Consider the following 21,554-nt stretch of genomic DNA (forward strand, 5'->3'; position numbering starts at 1 on the left):
GTGGTTGTGTCATCACACACACCACCTCATCCAAACCCATCTAACCAACCCTGCCAACCCAAACAAGTGAAGTCACAGGACACAGACAGGGAGAGACAGGCCACCAGCCACTGACTGTAACTGACAACTGACCAGCCCTGCCTTTTACAGCTCAGCCAGCCTGATGACACACTTTGGCACACCATCACATCCTGAAGACACACGCCATACACACGCACACACACCTCTGACCAACCCTCCTACAGCTTAGACAGCCCTGTAACACATGATGCCTGGGGCATCAGAGACGGGAGGCCTGAAAGGAGCATATTAGGTAACTGTCCCCACAGACCCTGTTAGTTGGAGGATATGAAATGGAGGGATATTCCCTGTGGGCTAAAGCTAAGAGTGTAACATACAGTGCATTTAGAAAGTATTCAGACCCCTTGACTTTTTCCACATTTTTGTTACAGCCTTATTCTAAAATTGATGAAATTGTTTTTCCCCCGTCATTAATCTACACACAATACCACATAATGACAAAGTGAAAACAGGTTTTTAGACATTTTTCCAAATGTATATATATATTTTTTTAACATCGCATTTAAGTATTCAGACCATTTACTCAGTACTTTGTTTGGGCTAGGGGGCAGTATTTTCACTTTTGAATGAAAAGCGTGCCCAGAGTAAACGGCCTAATACTCGGGCCCAGAGTCAAATATTTGCAAATGATAAGTAGATTTGGATAGAAAACACTCTAAAGTTTCCAAAACTGTTTGAATGATGTCTGTGAGTATAACAGAACTCATATGGCAGGCAAAAACCTGAGAAAAATACAACCAGGAAATGAAAATCTAGTGCCTGTAGTTTTTTCAAGTCCTTGCCTTTCTAACATACAGTGAGTTAGGGTTCATTTTGCACTTCCTAAGGCTTCCACTAGATGTCAACAGTCTTTAGAAAGTTGTTTGAGGATTTTGCTGTAAACACAGCCCGAACGAGAAGGCTGGGAATTAGGTGACTCAGAAAATCACATGCGTTCATTGCGCGCATTCACGTGAGAAGGGACCTGTGTTCCAAAACGTTTTCAAGACAATGCAACCGTCGGGTTGGAATATTATTGAAGTTTGAAGTTAAAATGGCCCTAAAGATTGATGCTATACAACATTTCACATGTTTGAACGAACGTAAATAGAACTTTTTTTAAAACTTTTCGTCGTGACATTTTCCTCGCGCATCCTACATTTTGAGTAGCTTACTGAACGTGCAAACACATGGAGTTATTTGGACATAAATTATGAACTTTATCGAACAAAACAACATTTATTGTGGACCTGGGATTCCTGGAAGTGCCTTCTGATGAAGATTATTAAAGGTAAGTGAATATTTCTAATGCTATTTATGCATTTAGATGACTCCAAAATGGCGGGTATCTGTAATTGCCTGATGTTTTTTTCTGAGCGCAGTACTCAGATTATTACAAAGTGTGCTTTCCCAATAAAGTTATTTTGAAATCTGTCAACGCGGTTGCATTCAGGAGATGTTAATCTATAATTCTTTGAATAACAGTTTAATATTTTATCAACGTTTATAATGAGTATTTTTGTAAATGGTTGTGCTGCTCCACCGGAGGTTTTGGAAGAAATATATCTGAACGTCACGAGCCAAGGTAAAATGGGGTTTTTGGATATAAATATGAACTTGATAGAACAAAAAATGCATGTATTGTCTAACATAATGTCCTAGGAGTGTCATCTGATGAAGATTGTCAAAAGTTAGTGCATAATTTTAGCTGGTTTTCTGCTTTTGGTGATGCTTGTCCTTGCATTGAAAATGGCTGTGTGTAATTTTTTGTCTATGTACTGTCCTAACATAATCTAACTTTATGCTTTCGCCGTAAAGCCTTTTTGAAATCGGACAACGTGGTTGGATTAAGGAGATGTTTATCTTTCAAATGGTGTAAAATAGTCGTATGTTTGAGAAATTTGAATTATGACATTTTGTTGTTTTCGAATTTGGCGCTCTGATTTTTCACTGGCTGTTGTATAGTGTGTCCCGCAGGTGGGACGGTAGCGTCCCACGTAGCCCATAGAAGTTAAAGCACCAATGGCAGCGATTACAGACTTGAGTCTTCTTGGGTATGACGCTACAAGCTTGGCACACCTGTATTTGGGGAGTTTCTCCCATTCTTCTCTGCATATCCTCTCAAGCTCCGTCAGGTTTGATAGGGAGAATCCCTGCACAGCTATTTTCAGGTCTCTCTCTCGAGATGTTCGATCGGGTTCAAGTCCGGGCTCTGGCTGGGCCACCCAAGAACATTCAGAGATTTGTCCCGAAGCTACTCCTACGTTGTCTTGGCTGTTTGCTTTGGGTCGTTGTCCTGTTGAAAGGTGAACCGTTGCCCCAGTCTGAGGTCCTGAGTGGTCTGGAGAAGGTGTTCATCAAGGATCTCTCTGTACTTTGCTCCGTTCATCTTTCCCTCGATCCTGACTAGTCTCCCAGCCCCTGCCGCTGAAAAACATCAATTTTAGAAGAAGGCTGTAACGTAACAAAATGTGGAAAAAGTCAAGAGGTCTGAATACTTTCCGAATGCCTTGATTCTGTCGGTCTCTGACTGTCACTTCCTATGTTACTCCAGGCCTCTCAATCTCTCTGACTGTCACTTCCTATGTTACTCCAGGCCTCTCAATCTCTCTGACTGTCACTTCCTATGTTACTCCAGGCCTCTCAATCTCTCTGACTGTCACTTCCTATGTTACTCCAGGCCTCTCAATCTCTGACTGTTTTGTTATTTTCTCTTCCTCCACCTCTTCTTTCGGTTTCTTTTGTTTTCATCTTCTTTCATTCATTCAGACCTTTCTCTGTCTCTCATTTCCTCTCTCTCCTTCACTCCACTCCCCCTCTCTTCTCTCCTCTCCTCTCCTCTCTCATGGGACTCTGTAAGATAAACAGAGGGCTTTCAGCAACAGCCTTGTGAAATACCTGTGGTGTGTTCAGATGAGAGTGTGGGAGAAATGCTGTCTCCTCCTCTCCATCTCTCCTTTCCTCTTCCTCCCCTCCATTTCTCCTTTCCTATCACAGGCCAATCACTCTCAGAGGAAAGAGCAGGTCCCCAGAGTTTGTCCCCTTTCCTTTTTCTATCCCTATGTCTACTTGCTGTCAAATCGTTTCGTTTTTTTCCACATACTGTATGGATTTCTGCATTGGTATTCCCTATAGACAAGAGTTTCACATGTTCATGCCGTACGTAGGTGGACAGCTACTGACTAGAAATATTACTTTTCTTGGAATTTGCAGTTTGTTCCACAACGTTGCCAGAGAGTTGGTAAAAAAAATATATAATTGCCAACACTTTAACTTTGAGGCAAAGACTATTTAAACCTTACATAAGCACTTATGACAGCTTATGACAGGTGACCATTACAACTGCTGATAGCAACATAACGAGCCTTCATCAAAAGAGCTGAAGTAAAACGTTGTCCAATCACGACCACCTAACATTTCCAGGTTACACCTACAGCCTCATTAAGAAGACCAAAGGGAACATGGGGACACTAACTCTGAAACATGGTCAACCTCCGGGCATGAAGAAGAAAACAGGCCTGGTCTAGCACTGAGTAGTGGGGCCTGGTCGTGCAGGCTGTGGCTGTAGTTGTGGTTGTGGTTGTGCAGGCTGTGGGTGTGCAGGCTGTGGTTGTGGTTATGCAGGCTGTGGTTATGCAGGCTGTGGCTGTGGTTGTGGAGGCTGTCGTTGTGCAGGCTGTGGTTATGCAGGCTGTGGCTGTGGTTGTGCAGGCTGTGGTTTTGCAGGCTGTGGCTTTGGTTATGCAGGCTGTGGTTGTGCAGGCTGTGGCTGTGGTTGTGCAGGCTGTGGTTGTGGTTATGCAGGCTGTGGTTGTGGTTATGCAGGCTGTGGTTATGCAGGCTGTGGCTGTGGTTGTGCAGGCTGTGGTTGTGTAGGCTGTGGTTGTGCAGGCTGTGGTTGTGGAGGCTGTGGTTGTGGAGGCTGTGGTTGTGCAGGCTGTGGTTGTGCAGGCTGTGGTTGTGCAGGCTGTGGTTGTGTCATCACACACACCACCTCATCCAAACCCATCTAACCAACCCTGCCAACCCAAACAAGTGAAGTCACAGGACACAGACAGGGAGAGACAGGCCACCAGCCACTGACTGTAACTGACAACTGACCAGCCCTGCCTTTTACAGCTCAGCCAGCCTGATGACACACTTTGGCACACCATCACATCCTGAAGACACACGCCATACACACGCACACACACCTCTGACCAACCCTCCTACAGCTTAGACAGCCCTGTAACACATGATGCCTGGGGCATCAGAGACGGGAGGCCTGAAAGGAGCATATTAGGTAACTGTCCCCACAGAGCCTGTTAGTTTGGAGGATATTCCCTGTGGGCTAAAGCTAAGAGGGAAATATACACTGACTCTGTCGGTCTGTCTCTCTGACTGTCACTTCCTATGTTACTCTAGGCCTCTCAATCTCTCTGACTGTCACTTCCTATGTTACTCCAGGCCTCTCAATCTCTCTGCTTGTTTTGTTCATTTCTTTCTCTACCTCCCTTCTCTTTTCGTTTCTTTTGTTTTCATCTTCTTTCATTCACTCAGACTTTTGTCTGTCTCTCTTTCACTTCTCTCCCCCTTCTCTTCCCTCTTCTCTCCCCTCTTCTCTTCTCTCCCCTCTTCTCTTCTCTTCTCTCCCCTCTTCTCTTCTCTTCTCTCCCCTCTTCTATTCTCTTCTCTCTTCTCTTCTCTCCCCTCTTCTCTTCTCTTCTCTCTTCTCTTCTCTTCTCTCTTCTCTTCTCTCTTCTCTCCCCTCTTCTCTTCTCTCCCCTCTTCTCTTCTCTCCCCTCTTCTCTTCTCTCCCCTCTTCTCTTCTCTTCTCTTCTCTCCCCTCTTCTCTTCTCTCCCCTCTTCTCTTCTCTTCTCTCCCGTAGGACTCTTGTAAGGTTTTTTTCCACCTTTATTTAACAAGGTAAGATAGTTGAGAACAAGTTCTCATTTACAACTGTGACCTGGCCAAGATAAAGCAAAGCAGTGCAACAAAAACAACACAGAGTTACACATGGAATAAACAAGCATATAGTCAATAACACAATAGAAAAAAAATAAAGTCCATATGCAGTGTATGCAAATGGCGTGAGGAGATGCGGCATAAATAAGCCATAGTAGCGAAGTAATTACAATTTAGCAGATTAATACTGGAGTGATAAATGAGCAGATGATGATGTGCAAGTAGAGATACTGGTGTCCAAAGAGCAGAAAAGTAAATAAAAACAATATGGGGATGAGGTAGGTAGATTGGGTGGGCTATTTACAGATGGACTATGTACAGCTGCAGCGATCAGTTAGCTGCTCAGATAGCTGATGTTTAAAGTTAGTGAGGGAAATGTAAGTCTCCAGCTTCAGTGATTTTTGCAATTCGTTCCAGTCACTGGCAGCAGAGAACTGGAAGGAAAGGCGGCCAAAGGAGGTGTTGGCTTTGGGGATGACCAGGTAAACAGAGGTCTTTCAGCACAGCCTTGTGAAATACCTGTGGTCTGTTCAAATGAGAGAGCGGGAGAAATGCCATCTCCTTCCCTCTCACAGGCCAATCACTGTGTGTATGGATTTCTGCATTGGTATTCCCTATAGACAACAGTTACACATGTTCATGCCGTATGTAGCAGAACAGCTACTGACTAGAAATTTTACTTTTCTTGGAATTTGCAGTTTGTTGCAGAACGTTGGCAGAGAGTTGGTAAAAAATATATTTAATTGCCAACACTTTAACTTTGAGGCAAAGACTATTTAAACCTTACATAAGCACTTATGACAGCTTATGACAGGTGACCATTACAACTGCTGATAGCAACATAACGAGCCTTCATCAAAAGAGCTGAAGTAAAACGTTGTCCAATCACGACCACCTAACATTTCCAGGTTACACCTACAGCCTCATTAAGAAGACCAAAGGGAACATGGGGACACTAACTCTGAAACATGGTCAACCTCCGGGCATGAAGAAGAAAACAGGCCTGGTCTAGCACTGAGTAGTGGGGCCTGGCCGTGCAGGCTGTGGCTGTGACTGTGGCTGTGTATGTGGCAGTGGCTGTGGTTCTGGCTGTGATTAGGGATGAATAGCGGGAACCAGGTTAATGAGATTTCCCGCTGAAACCCACTCCCTTTTCCCGGGATAAATAACTGCGAGAAACCGGTAAATGATTTCTATCGACATCATGAAGTGAAATTGAACTGTTAAATGATATGTCTAAATCTGGCTTCTCTATGGCCTTCTCACTGTCATCTGCACGATCAAACAGCAATGCTCAGGGTGGGGACAGACAGCACATCGTAGCATGGAGCACATTTCGCCATGGTAACTGTTTTTCTCCTGACAGGTGGGCCTACATTTGCTGCAGCATAGCCTACGCTACAGTAGTAAAAGGACTGAATGCACATCTAATTTACACATCTCCTTCTGGCATTTGGGGGACACCTCATTTTCTTTTTTGTAAAGATGCTTCATTTTTATTGTAGCTACAAATTTTTAAAACTGCCTGTCACTCGAATATCATTGCTTTAAATCAGAGCATACGAGAGAACTCTCTCGCAATCTCTCTAGATAGACGGATATACACACTACATAAGCAAAAGTATGTGGACACCTGCTCGTCAAACATCTCATTCCAAAATCATGGGCATTAATAAGGAGTTGGTCCCTCCTTTGCTGCTATAACAGCCTCCCTTCTTTTCCTAGAAGGCTTTCCACTAGTTGTTGGAACATTGCTGCAGGGACTTGCTTCCATTCAGCCACAAAAGCATTAGTGAGGTCTGGCATTTATGTTGGGCGATTAGGCCTGGCTCGCAGTCAGCGTTCCAATTCATCCCAAAGGTGTTAGATGGGGTTGAGGTCAGGGCACTGTGCAGGCCAGTCAAGTTCAACCACACCGATCTCAATAAACCATGTCTGTATGGACCTCGCTTTGTGCATGGGAGCATTGTCATGCTGAAACAGGAAAGGGCCTTACCCAAACTAAACTGTTGCCACAAAGATTGAAGCACAGAATTGATAGTGTCATTGTATACTGTAGCATTAAGAAAAAAACAGCACCAGACCATTATTCCTCCCCCAATAAACTTAACAGTTGGCACTATGCATTTGGGCAGGTATTGTTCTCCTGGCAACCGCCAAACCCAGATTCGTCTATTCAACTACCAGATGGTGAACCGTGATTCATCACTCCAGAGAATGCGTTTCCACTGTTCTAGAGTCCAATGGCAGCAAGCTTTACAACACTTCAGCAGACGCTTGGCATTGAGCATGGTGAGCTTAGGCTTGTGTGTGGCTGCTCGGCCATGGAAACCCATTTCATGAAGCTCCGGCCAACACTTATTGTGCTGACATTACTTTGGAACTCGGTAGTGAGTGTTGAAACTGAGGACAGACGATTTTTACACCCTACGCGCTTCTGCACTTGCCGGTTGAATTCTGTGAGCTTGTGTGGCCTCCCACTTAACGGCTGAGCCGTTGTTGCTCCTAGACATTTCCACTTCACAATAACAGCACTTACAGCTGACCGGGGCAGCCCTGGAGGGCAGAAATTTGATGAACTGACTTGTTGGAAAGGTTGCATCCTATGACGGTGCCACGTTGAAAGTCACTGAGATCTTCAGTAAGGCCATTCTACTGCCAATGTTTGTCTATGGCTTTGTGCTCAATTCTATACACTTGTCAGCAACAGGTATGCTGAAAAAGCTGAATCAGCTAATTTTTAAGGGGTGTCCACATACTTTTGTATATATTGTTTGTGTGACTAGTGCCCTCACCAATTCATTGATATATACAGTACATTCAGAAAGTATTCATTTTTCTATATTTTGTTACGTTAGAGCCTTATTCTAAAATTGCTCAAATGTTTTCCTCATCAATCTTCACAAAATACCCCATAATGACAAAGCAAAAAAAGGTTAATAGAAATGTTTGTACATTTAAAAATAAAAAACAGAAATACCTTATTTACATAAGTATTCAGACACTTTGCTATAAGAAAGAAAACAAAAAAACAAGCCATGAGGTCGAAGGAATTATCCGTAGAGCTCCGAGACAGTATTGTCGGGGGCACAGATCTGGGGAAGGGTACCAAAAACGTACTGCAGCATTAAAGGACCCCAAGAACACAGTGGCTTCCACCATTCTTAAATGGAAGTAGTTTGGAACCACCAAGACTCTTCCTAGAGCTGGCCGCCCGGCCAAACTGAGCAATCGGGGGAGAAGGGTCAGGGAGGTTACTGTATATGGCCTCCTGGGCCATATACAGCATTCCTCAATGAGTTCCTTGAATTCCTATCGGACCTTGTAGTCATGGCAGATAATATTCACATTTTTGGTGACTTTAATATTCACATGGAAAAGTCCACAGACCCACTCCAAAAGGCTTTCAGAGCCATCATCGACTCAGTGAGTTTTGTCCAACATGTCTCCGGACCTACTCACTGACACAGTCATACTCTGGACCTAGTTTTGTCCCGTGGAATAAATGTTGTGGATCTTAATGTTTTTCCTCAAAATCCTGGACTATCGGACCACCATTTTATTACATTTGCAATCGCAACAAATAATCTGCTCAGACCCCAACCAAGGATCATCAAAAGCCGTGCTATAAATTCTCGGATAACCCAAAGAATGCCAGATGCCCTTCCAGACTCCCTCCACCTACCCAAGGACGTCAGAGTACAAAAATCAGTTATCCACCTGAGGAACTCAATTTAACCTTGCGCAATACCCTAGATGCAATCGCACCCCTAAAAACAAAAAACATTTATCATAAGAAACTAGCTCCCTGGTATACAGAAAATACCAGAGCTCTGAAGCAAGCTTCCAAAAAATTGGAACAGAAATGGCACTACACCAAACTGGAAGTCTTCCGACTAGCTTGGAAAGACAGTACCGAAGAGCCCTCACTGTTGCTCGATCATCCTATTTTTCCAACTTAATTGAGGAAAATAAGAACAATCCCAAATGTATTTTTCATACTGTCGCAAAGCTAACTAAAAAGCAGCATTCCCCAAGAGAGGATGGCTTTCACTTCAGCAGTGATAAATTCATGAACTTCTTTGAGGAAAAGATCATGATAATTAGAAAGCAAATGACGGACTCCTCTTTAAATCTGCGCATCCCTCCAAAGCTCAGTTGTCCTGAGTCTGCACAACTCTGCCAGGACCTAGGATCAAGGGAGACACTAAAGTGTTTTAGTACTATATCTCTTGACACAATGATGAAAATAATCATGGCCTCTAAACCGTCAAGCTGCATACTGGACCCTATTCCAACTAAACTACTGAAAGAGCTGGTTCCTGTGCTTGGCCCTCCTATGTTGAACATAATAAACGTCTCTCTATCCACCGGATGTGTACCAAACTCACTAAAAGTGGCAGTAATAAAGCCTCTCTTGAAAAAGCCAAACCTTGACCAAGAAAATATAAAAAACTATCGGCCTATATCGAATCTCCCATTCCTCCCAAAAATGTTTGAAAAAGCTGTTGCGCAGCAACTCATTACCTTCCTGAAGACAAACAATATATACAAAACGCTTCAGTCTGGTTTTACACCCCATCTTAGCACTGAGACTGCACTTGTGAAGGTGGTAAATGACCTTTTAATGGCATCAGACCGAGGCTCTGCACCTTAGTGCTGCTTTTGATACCATCGATCACCACATTCTTTTGGAGATATTGGAAACCCATATTGGTCTACACGGACAAGTTCTGGCCTGGTTTAGATCTTATCTGTCGGAAAGATATCAGTTTGTCTCTGTGGATGGTTTGTCCTCTGACAAATCAACTGTAAATTTCAGTGTTCCTCAAGGCTCCGTTTAGGACTACTATTGTTCTCACTATATATTTCACCTCTTTGTGATGTCATTCGGAAACATAATGTTAACATTCACTGCTATGCGGACGACACACAGCTGTACATTTCGATGAAACATGGTGAAGCCCCAAAATTGCCCTACCTGGAAGCCTGTGTTTCAGACATAAGGAAGTGGATGGCGGCAAATGTTCTACTTTTAAACTCGGACAAAACAGAGATGCTTGTTCTAGGTCCCAAGAAACAAAGTGATCTGTTTTATCTGACAATTAATCTTGATGGTTGTACAGTCGTCTCAAATAAAACTGAAAGACCTCGGCATTAATCTGGACCCTGATCTCTATTTCAACGAACATATCAAGACTGTTTCAAGGACCGCTTTTTTCCATCTACGTAACATTGCAAAAATCTGAAACTTCCAATCCAAAAATGATGCAGAAAAATGTATCCATGTTTTTGTCACTTCTAGGTTAGACTACTACAATGCTCTACTTTCCGGCTACCTGGATAAAGCACTAAATAAACTTCAGTTAGTGTTAAACACGGCTGCTGGAATCTTGACTAGAACCAAATAATTTGATCATATCACTCCAGTGCTAGCCTCTCTACACAGGCTTCCTGCTAAGGCAAGGGTTGATTTCAAGGTTTTACTGCTAACATACAAAGCATTACATGGGCTTGCTCCTACCTATCTTTCCGATTTGGTCCTGCCGTACATACCTACACGTACGCTACGGTCACAAGACGCAGGCCTCCTTATTGTCCCTAGAATTTCTAAGCAAACAGCTGGAGGCAGGCTTTCTCCAATAGAGCTCCATTTTTATGGAATAGTCTACCCATCCATGTAAGAGACGCAGACTCGGTCACAACCTTTAAGTCTTTATTGAAGACTCATCTCTTCAGTAGGTCCTATGATTGAGTGTCGTCTGGCCCAGGAGTGTGAAGGTGAACGGAAAGCCACTGGAGCAATGAACCGCCCTTGCTGTCTCTGCCTGGCCGGTTCCCCTCTCTCCACTGGGATTCTCTTACTCAAACCCTAATACATGGGCTGAGTCACTGGCTTACTGTTGCTCTTCCATGCCATCCCTAGGAGGGTTGCATCACTGACGTGATTTTCCAGTCCAGGTTGGCGCCCCCCCTTGGGTTGTACCGTGGGGGAGATCGTCGTGGGCTATACTCGGCCTTGTCTCAGGATGGTAAGTTGGTGGTGTGGGGGCTATGCTTTGGCAAAGTGGGTGGGGTTATATCCTGCCTGTTTGGCCCTGTCCGGGGGTATCATCGGACGGGGCCACAGTGTCTCCCGACCCCTCCTATCTCAGCCTCCAGTATTTATGCTGCAATAATTTGTGTCAGGGGGCTAGGGTCAATCTGTTATATCTGGAATATTTCTCCTGTCTTATCCGGTGTCCTGCATGAATTTAAGTATGCTCTCTCTAATTCTCTCTCTCTTTCTTTCTCTTTATCTCTCTCTCGGAGGACCTGAGCCCTAGGACCATGCCTCAGGACTACTTGTCCTGATGCCTCCTTGCTGTCCCCAGTCCACCTGGTCGTGCTGCTGCTCCAGTTTCAACTGTTCTGCCTGCGGCTATGGATCCCTGGCCTGTTCACCGGACGTGCTACCTGTCCCAGACCTGCTGTTTTCAACTCTGTAGAGACAGCAGGAGCTGTAGCGATACTCTGAATGATCGGCTATGAAAAGCCAACTGACATCTCCTGAGGCTCCGTGCCCCCCCCACGTGATTATTATTATTTGAACCTGCTGGTCATCTATGAACATTTGAACATCTTGGCCATGTTCTGCAATAATCTCCACCCGGCACAGCCAGAAGAGGACTGGCCACCCCTCATAGCCTGGTTCCTCTCTAGGTTTCTTCCTAGGTTCTGGCCTTTCTAGGGAGTTTTTCCTAGCCACCGTGCTTATACACCTGCATTGCTTGCTGTTTGGGGTTTTAGGCTGGGTTTCTGTACAGCACTTTGTGACATCAGCTGATGTAAGAAGGGCTTCTTAAATACATTTGATTGATTGATAGTGTCTTAACGACCGTTCCACAGGTGCATGTTCATTAATTGTTTATGGTTCATTGAACAAGCATGGAAAAAAGTGTTTAAACCCTTTACAATGAAGATCTGTGGAGTTATTTGGATTTTTACAAATTATCTTTGAAAGACAGGGTCCTGACAAAGTGATGTTTCACTTTTTGCTGAGTTTATATACATACATACACACACACACACACACACACACACACACACACACACACACACACACATACATACACAGACGCTGAACAAAAATAAACAAAACATACAACAATGCTGAACTACAGTTCATATAAGGAAATCAGTCATTTGAAATAAATAAATTAGGTCCTAATCTATGAATTTCACATGACTGGAAAGGGGCGCAGCCATGTGTTGGCCTGGGAGGGCATAGGGCCACCCACTGGGGAGCCAGACCCACCCAATCAGAATTTGTTTTTCCCCACAGAAGGGTTTTATCAGAGACAGAAGGGCTTTATTAGAGACAGAAGGGCTTTATTAGATACAGAAGGGCTTTATTAGAGACAGAAGGGCTTTATTAGAGACAGAAATGCTTTTTTTTTTTTTTTTGCTACCTCTGAACCTGGATGACTTGCCTTAATAGGAGGAACCATAAATTCTGCTCTGTATCAGAGAATTCTACAGGAGAATGTCAGACCATCCATCTGTGAGCTGAAGCTGAAGTGCAGCTAGGTCATGCAGCAAGATAATGATCCAAAACACACAATCAACACTACATCAAAATGGTTAAAAATCAAACTAATTTGACGTTTTGGAATGGCCTAGTCGAAGTCCAGACCTAATCCCAATTGAGATGTTGTGGCAGGACTTGAAACGAGCAGTTCATCCTTGAAAACCCAAAAATGTCATTAAGTAAAAAAAAAAAAATGGGCCCTATAATATACAAAAATTAAAATCACATTTGCTAGCCTATAATTGTAACTTTGTAGGACACGTACTGCACCAGCATTCCATGCTCTCTCCCAGCTTCATGGTCTGAACGAGGTGCGTAACTCCAGCTCATATAATACAGTATAATCCAATATAGTACAGTAATACAGTCCACGCTCAAAAAGATTACTGGAGCTTGTTTCATATATTTACCCAAGAGAGCATAGCTACATCTATGGGCTTTTGTGTTTTTCTGTCGTGTGATATGGACAGTAGCATACACAGTATATTATATATGCTGTTTTGGATAAGAGCACAATCATTTGGGTTTTTTGGGGGCTTGGGCTCATAAAATGTCTTCAATGTATGGCTCATAAAATGTCTTCAATGTATGGCTCATAAAATGTCTTCAATGTATGGCTCATAAAATGTCTTCAATGTATGGCTCATAAAATGTCTTCAATGTATGGCTCATAAAATGTCTTCAATATATGGCTCATAAAATGTCTTCAATATATGGCTCATAAAATGTCTTCAATATATGGCTCATAAAATGTCTTCAATGTATGGCTCATAAAATGTCTTCAATGTATGGCTCATAAAATGTCTTCAATGTATGGCTCATAAAATGTCTTCAATGTATGGCTCATAAAATGTCTTCAATGTATGGCTCATAAAATGTCTTCAATATATGGCTCATAAAATGTCTTCAATATATGGCTCATAAAATGTCTTCAATGTATGGCTCATAAAATGTCTTCAATGTATGGCTCATAAAATGTCTTCAATGTATGGCTCATAAAATGTCTTCAATGTATGGCTCATAAAATGTCTTCAATGTATGGCTCATAAAATGTCTTCAATGTATGGCTCATCATGCTCAGGTAGCACCAAGCTTGAATTTTCATGCTGATCAAAGCTCTAATCAAATCCAGACATATTTATATGATTTACAGTGTATGCTTTAGAATGACACTTCTGTTTTTGGCGTGAAATACCGGGTTACCTGGGAGAAAAGTGATTTATTCTCGGGATGGAACATTTGTTAAATACTGTGAGAATAGTCAATCCTAGTTGTGATAGTGGCTGAGGTTGTGGTTGTGGCTGTCAGATCCCAGATGGCAGGTAATAACTCAGGGGCTTTGTGAGGCGACAGAGGCATCGAAAGGTTCTAAATAGATTACTAGTGAGTGTGAAAAACTGCCAGGTCTCAGCCTGGTCCCCTGGTCTCAGAGAGCAGGTCTGTCTAACTCATCACACTGAACAGTGACCCCTCAGCCCCCCTCATCACACAGCCTGGGTTCACCTCCACCAGGGCACAGGGGAAAGGGATGAGGCTAGGACAGGGAGAGGGGGGTGGGGGGTGATGGTAGTGTGGGGATAGGGGGTGAGGCCAGAGAGATAAGATGTTAGGCAAAGGAGAGAGGGAAGGAGCTAGGAGGAGTTGAGGGAGAGAAGGGGTGAGGCAAAGGAGAAAGGTGGTGAGTGTGAAAGAGAGTGACAGGGAAAAAAAGAAGGGGCAATGTAATGAGGGTGTGGGAAAGTGACCTACGCAACAGAAGAAGAGGGGAGGGAAAGTAGGCCAGTCGGGTAGCTAAATGTGAAGAAAGGTGAGACAGAGGATGAGACGGGGGGGTGAAAGAGAGAGTGTGAGAGAGAGGTTGAGAGACGATGAGAGAAGGGGTGAGAGAGAGGTTTGAGAAAGGTTGAGAGAGGATGAGAGAAGGGGTGAGAGAGAGGTTTGAGAGAGAGGTTGAGAGAGGATGAGAGAAGGGGTGAGAGAGAGGGTGAGAGAGGGGGGTTGAAAGAGAGAGAGAGGATGAGCAAAGGGGTGAATGGGTGAGCGAGAGGGTGGGAGGGAGGTTGAGCGAGAGGGTGGGAGCGAGGGTGAGCGAGAGGGTGGGAGCGAGGGTGAGCGAGAGGGTGGGAGGGAGGGTGAGCGAGAGGGTGGGAGGGAGGGTGAGCGAGAGGGTGGGAGCGAGGGTGAGCGAGAGGGTGGGAGGGAGGGTGAGCGAGAGGGTGGGAGCGAGGGTGAGCGAGAGGGTGGGAGGGAGGGTGAGCGAGAGGGTGGGAGGGAGAGGTTGAGAGACGATGAGAGAAGGGGTGAGAGAGAGGTTTGAGAAAGGTTGAGAGAGGATGAGAGAAGGGGTGAGAGAGAGGTTTGAGAGAGAGGTTGAGAGAGGATGAGAGAAGGGGTGAGAGAGAGGGTGAGAGAGGGGGGTTGAAAGAGAGAGAGAGGATGAGCAAAGGGGTGAATGGGTGAGCGAGAGGGTGGGAGGGAGGTTGAGCGAGAGGGTGGGAGCGAGGGTGAGCGAGAGGGTGGGAGCGAGGGTGAGCGAGAGGGTGGGAGGGAGGGTGAGCGAGAGGGTGGGAGCGAGGGTGAGCGAGAGGGTGGGAGGGAGGGTGAGCGAGAGGGTGGGAGCGAGGGTGAGCGAGAGGGTGGGAGGGAGGGTGAGCGAGAGGGTGGGAGGGAGGGTGAGCGAGAGGGTGGGAGGGAGGGTGAGCGAGAGGGTGGAGGGAGGGTGAGCGAGAGGGTGGGAGGGAGGGTGAGCGAGAGGGTGGGAGGGAGGGTGAGCGAGAGGGTGGGAGCGAGGGTGAGCGAGAGAGTGGGAGGGAGGGTGAGCGAGAGGGTGGGAGCGAGGGTGAGCGAGAGGGTGGGAGGGAGGGTGAGCGAGAGGGTGTGAGCGAGGGTGAGCGAGAGGGTGGGAGGGAGGGTGAGCGAGAGGGTGGGAGGGAGGGTGAGCGAGAGGGTGTGAGCGAGGGTGAGTGAGAGGGTGGGAGGGAGGGTGAGTGAGAGGGTGGGGGAGATACATACTGTATCTCTACTACAATACATATAGTGCCGTGAAAAAGTATTTGCCCCCTTTCAGATTATCTATTTTTGCTTATTTTTTTATACTGAATGTTAGCAGATCTTCAACCAAAACCTAAATATTAGATAAAGGGAACCTCAGTTGACAAATAACAAAAAAAATATATAGTTATTTTATTTATTTAATTAACAACAGTTATGCAACACCCAATTGCCCTGTGTGAAAAAGTAATTATCCCCTCACACTCAATAAGTGGATGTCCCAGCTTTAGCTGCAATGACAGCAACCAAACGCTTCCTGTTGTTGTTGATCAGTGTTCACATCGCTGTGGAGGAATTTTGGCCCACTGTTGCATGCAGAACTGCTTTAAATTCAGCAACATGTGGGTTTTCCAGCCACAACATCTCAATTGGGATTAGGTCTGGACTTCGTCCAAAAGGCTATTATTTTGACTCATCTGTCCAAAGAAAATTCTTCCAAGAGTCTTGCTGATCATCCAGGTGCTTCTAGGTGCTTTCTGGCACCTTTCAAGTATATCTACAGTCAAGACTGTCTAAACCAGTGACATCTACAGCCAGCACTGTCTGTCTAAACCAGTGACATCTACAGCCAGCAATGTCTGTCTAAACCAGTGACATCTACAGCCAGCACTGTCTGTCTAAACCAGTGACATCTACAGCCAGTACTGTCTGTCTAAACCAGTGACATCTACAGCCAGTACTGTCTGTCTAAACCAGTGACATCTACAGCCAGTACTGTCTGTCTAAACCAGTGACATCTACAGCCAGCACTGTCTGTCTAAACCAGTGACATCTACAGCCAGCACTGTCTGTCTAAACCAGTGACGCATAAAGCCAGCACTGTCTGTCTAAACCAGTGACATCTACAGCCAGCACTGTCTGTCTAAACCAGTGACGCATAAAGCCAGCACTGTCTGTCTAAACCAGTGACATCTACAGCCAGCACTGTCTGTCTAAACCAGTGACATCTACAGCCAGCACTGTCTGTCTAAACCAGTGACATCTACAGCCAGTACTGTCTGTCTAAACCAGTGACATCTACAGCCAGTACTGTCTGTCTAAACCAGTGACATCTACAGCCAGCACTGTCTGTCTAAACCAGTGACATCTACAGCCAACACTGTCCGTCTAAACCAGTGAAATATACAGCCAGCACTGTCCGTCTAAACCAGTGAAATATACAGCCAGCACTGTACGTCTAAACCAGTGAAATATACAGCCAGCACTGTCCGTCTAAACCAGTGAAATATACAGCCAGCACTGTCCGTCTAAACCAGTGAAATATACAGCCAGCACTGTACGTCTAAACCAGTGACATCTACAGCTAGCACTGTGCGTCTAAACCAGTGAAATATACAGCCAGCACTGTGCGTCTAAACCAGTGACATCTACAGCCAACACTGTCCGTCTAAACCAGTGAAATATACAGCCAGCACTGTCCGTCTAAACCAGTGAAATATACAGCCAGCAGTGTCCGTCTAAACCAGTGAAATATACAGCCAGCACTGTACATCTAAACCAGTGACATCTACAGCTAGCACTGTCTAAACCAGTGACATCTACAGTCGTGGCCAAAAGTTTTGAGAATGACACAAATATTAATTTTCAAAGTTTGCTGCTTCAGTGTCTTTAGATATTGTTGTCAGATGTTACTATGGAATACTGAAGTATAATTACAAGCACTATGTCTAACACAACTACAAGGCTTTTATTGACAATTACATGAAGTTGATGCAAAGAGTCAATATTTGCAATGTTAACCCTTCTTTTTCAAGGCCTCTCCAATCCACCCTGGCATGCTGTAAATTAACTTCTGGGCCACATCCTGACTGATGGCAGCCCATTCTTGCATAATCAATGCTTGGAGTTTGTCAGAATTTGTGGGTTTTTGTTTGTCCATCCACCTCTTGAGGTTTGACCATAAGTTCTCAAGTTCTCGTGCTTCTACACCTGCATTGCTTGCTGTTTGGGGTTTTAGGCTGGGTTTCTGTACAGCACTTTGAGATATCAGCTGATGTAAGAAGGGCTATATAAATACATTTGATTTGATTTGATTAAGGTCTGGGGAGTTTCCTGGCCATGGACCCAAAATATCGATGTTTTGTTCCCCGAGCCACTTAGTTATCACTTTTGCCTTATGGCAAGGTGCTCCATCATGCTGGAAAAGGCATTGTTCGTCACCAAACTGTTCCTGGATGGTTGGGAGAATTTGCTCTCAGAGGAGGTGTTGGTACCATTCTTTATTCATGGCTGTGTTCTTAGGCAAAATTGTGAGTGAGCCCACTCCCTTGGCTAAGAAGCAACCCCACACATGAATGGTCTCAGGATGCTTTACTGTTGGCATGACACAGGACTGATGGTAGCGTTCACCTTGTCTTCTTCGGACAAGCTTTTTTCCGGATGCCCCAAACAATCAGAAAGGGGATTCATCAGAGAAAATGACTTTACCCCATTCTCAGCAGTCCAATTCCTGTACCTTTTGCAGAATATCAGTCTGTCCCTGATGTTTTTCCTGGAGAGAAGTGGCTTCTTTGCTGCCCTTCTTGACACCAGGCCATCCTCCAAAAGTCTTCGCCTCACTGTGCGTGCAGATGCACTCACACCTGCCTGCTGCCATCCCTGAGCAAGCTCTGTACTGGTGGTGCCCCGATCCCGCAGCTGAATCAACTTTAGGAGACGGTCCTGGCGCTTGCTGGACTTTCTTGGGCGCCCTGAAACCTACTTCACAACAATTGAACCGCTCTCCTTGAAGTTCTTGATGATCCGATAAATGGTTGATTTAGGTGCAATCTTACTGGCAGCAATATCCTTGCCTGTGTAGCCAATTTTGTGCAAAGCAATGAGGACGGCACGTGTTTCCTTGCAGGTAACCAAGATTGACAGAGGAAGAACAATGATTCCAAGCACCACCCTCCTTTTGAAGCTTCCAGTCTGTTATTCGAACTCAATCAGCATGACAGAGTGATCTCCAGCCTTGTCCTCATCAACACTCACACCTGTGTTAAAGAGAGAATCACTGATATGATGTCAGCTGGTCCTTTTGTGGCAGGGATGAAATGCAGTGGAAATGTTTTTGGGGAATTCAGTCCATTTGCATGGCAAAGAGGGACTTTGCAATTAATTGCAATTCATCTGATCACTCTTCATAACATTCTGGAGTATATGCAAATTGCCATCATACAAACTGAGGCAGCAGACTTTGTGAAAATTAATATTTGTGTCATTCTCAAAACTTTCGGCCACGACTGTACAACTAGCACTATGTCTAAACCAGTGACATCTACAACTAACACTATGTCTAAACCAGTGACATCTACAACTAGCACTATGTCTAAACCAGTGACATCTACAACTAGCACTATGTCTAAACCAGTGACATCTACAACTAGCACTATGTCTAAACCAGTGACATCTACAACTAGCACTATGTCTAAACCAGTGACATCTACAACTAACACTATGTCTAAACCAGTGACATCTACAACTAGCACTATGTCTAAACCAGTGACATCTACAACTAGCACTATGTCTAAACCAGTGACATCTACAACTAGCACTATGTCTAAACCAGTGACATCTACAGCCAGTACTGTCTGTCTAAACCAGTGACATCTACAACTAACACTATGTCTAAACCAGTGACATCTACAACTAGCACTATGTCTAAACCAGTGACATCTACAACTAGCACTATGTCTAAACCAGTGACATCTACAACCAGCACGTATGTCTAAACCAGTGACATCTACAGCCAGTACTGTCTGTCTAAACCAGTGACATCTACAGCCAGTACTGTCTGTCTAAACCAGTGACATCTACAGCCAGTACTGTCTGTCTAAACCAGTGACATCTACAGCCAGTACTGTCTGTCTAAACCAGTGACATCTACAGCCAGTACTGTCTGTCTAAACTAGTGACATCTACAGCCAGTACTGTCTGTCTAAACCAGTGAAATATACAGCCAGTACTGTCTGTCTAAACCAGTGACATCTACAGCCAGTACTGTCTGTCTAAACCAGTGACATCTACAGCCAGTACTGTCTGTCTAAACCAGTGACATCTACAGCCTGTACTGTCTGTCTAAACCAGTGACATCTACAGCCAGTACTGTCTGTCTAAACCAGTGAAATATACAGCCAGTACTGTCTGTCTAAACCAGTGACATCTACAGCCAGTACTGTCTGTCTAAACCAGTGACATCTACAGCCAGTACTGTCTGTCTAAACCAGTGACATCTACAGCCAGTACTGTCTGTCTAAACCAGTGACATCTACAGCCAGTACTGTCTGTCTAAACCAGTGACATCTACAACTAGCACTATGTCTAAACCAGTGACATCTACAACTAGCACTATGTCTAAACCAGTGACATCTACAACTAACACTATGTCTAAACCAGTGACATCTACAACTAGCACGTATGTCTAAACCAGTGACATCTACAACCAGCACGTATGTCTAAACCAGTGACATCTACAACCAGACACTATGTCTAAACCAGTGACATCTACAACCAGCACGTATGTCTAAACCAGTGACATCTACAACCAGCACGTATGTCTAAACCAGTGACATCTACAGCCAGCACTGTCTGTCTAAACCAGTGACATCTACAACCAGCACGTATGTCTAAACCAGTGACATCTACAGCCAGCACTGTCTGTCTAAACCAGTGACATCTACAACCAGCACTATGTCTAAACCAGTGACATCTACAACTAGCACGTATGTCTAAACCAGTGACATCTACAACTAGACACTATGTCTAAACCAGTGACATCTACAACTAGCACGTATGTCTAAACCAGTGACATCTACAACTAGCACGTATGTCTAAACCAGTGACATCTACAACTAGCACGTATGTCTAAACCAGTGACATCTACAACTAGCACTATGTCTAAACCAGTGACATCTACAACTAGCACTATGTCTAAACCAGTGACATCTACAACTAACACTATGTCTAAACCAGTGACATCTACAACTAGCACTATGTCTAAACCAGTGACATCTACAACCAGCACGTATGTCTAAACCAGTGACATCTACAACCAGCACGTATGTCTAAACCAGTGACATCTACAGCCAGTACTGTCTGTCTAAACCAGTGACATCTACAACTAACACTACTGTCTAAACCAGTGACATCTACAACTAGCACTATGTCTAAACCAGTGACATCTACAACTAACACTATGTCTAAACCAGTGACATCTACAACCAGCACGTATGTCTAAACCAGTGACATCTACAACCAGCACGTATGTCTAAACCAGTGACATCTACAGCCAGTACTGTCTGTCTAAACCAGTGACATCTACAGCCAGTACTGTCTGTCTAAACCAGTGACATCTACAGCCAGTACTGTCTGTCTAAACCAGTGACATCTACAGCCAGTACTGTCTGTCTAAACCAGTGACATCTACAGCCAGTACTGTCTGTCTAAACCAGTGACATCTACAGCCAGTACTGTCTGTCTAAACCAGTGACATCTACAGCCAGCACTGTCTGTCTAAACCAGTGACATCTACAGCCAGTACTGTCTGTCTAAACCAGTGACATCTACAACTAGACACTATGTCTAAACCAGTGACATCTACAGCCAGTACTGTCTGTCTAAACCAGTGACATCTACAGCCAGTACTGTCTGTCTAAACCAGTGACATCTACAGCCAGTACTGTCTGTCTAAACCAGTGACATCTACAGCCAGTACTGTCTGTCTAAACCAGTGACATCTACAGCCAGTACTGTCTGTCTAAACCAGTGACATCTACAGCCAGTACTGTCTGTCTAAACCAGTGACATCTACAGCCAGTACTGTCTGTCTAAACCAGTGACATCTACAGCCAGTACTGTCTGTCTAAACCAGTGACATCTACAGCCAGTACTGTCTGTCTAAACCAGTGACATCTACAGCCAGTACTGTCTGTCTAAACCAGTGACATC

At 44.6% G+C, this 21,554-nt stretch overlaps 1 protein-coding gene across 5 annotated transcripts in view; it reads right to left on the reverse strand.

Annotated features, from left to right (window-relative positions):
* The window catches only part of slc36a4 (solute carrier family 36 member 4), a 261,847-nt gene that overhangs the window by 132,489 nt on the left and 107,804 nt on the right, over positions 1-21,554 (reverse strand). The window lies entirely within an intron of this gene.

This window comes from Salmo salar, chromosome 20 (genome assembly GCF_965601325.2).
Source record: "Salmo salar chromosome 20, fSalSal1, whole genome shotgun sequence".
Lineage (NCBI taxonomy): Eukaryota > Metazoa > Chordata > Actinopteri > Salmoniformes > Salmonidae > Salmo > Salmo salar.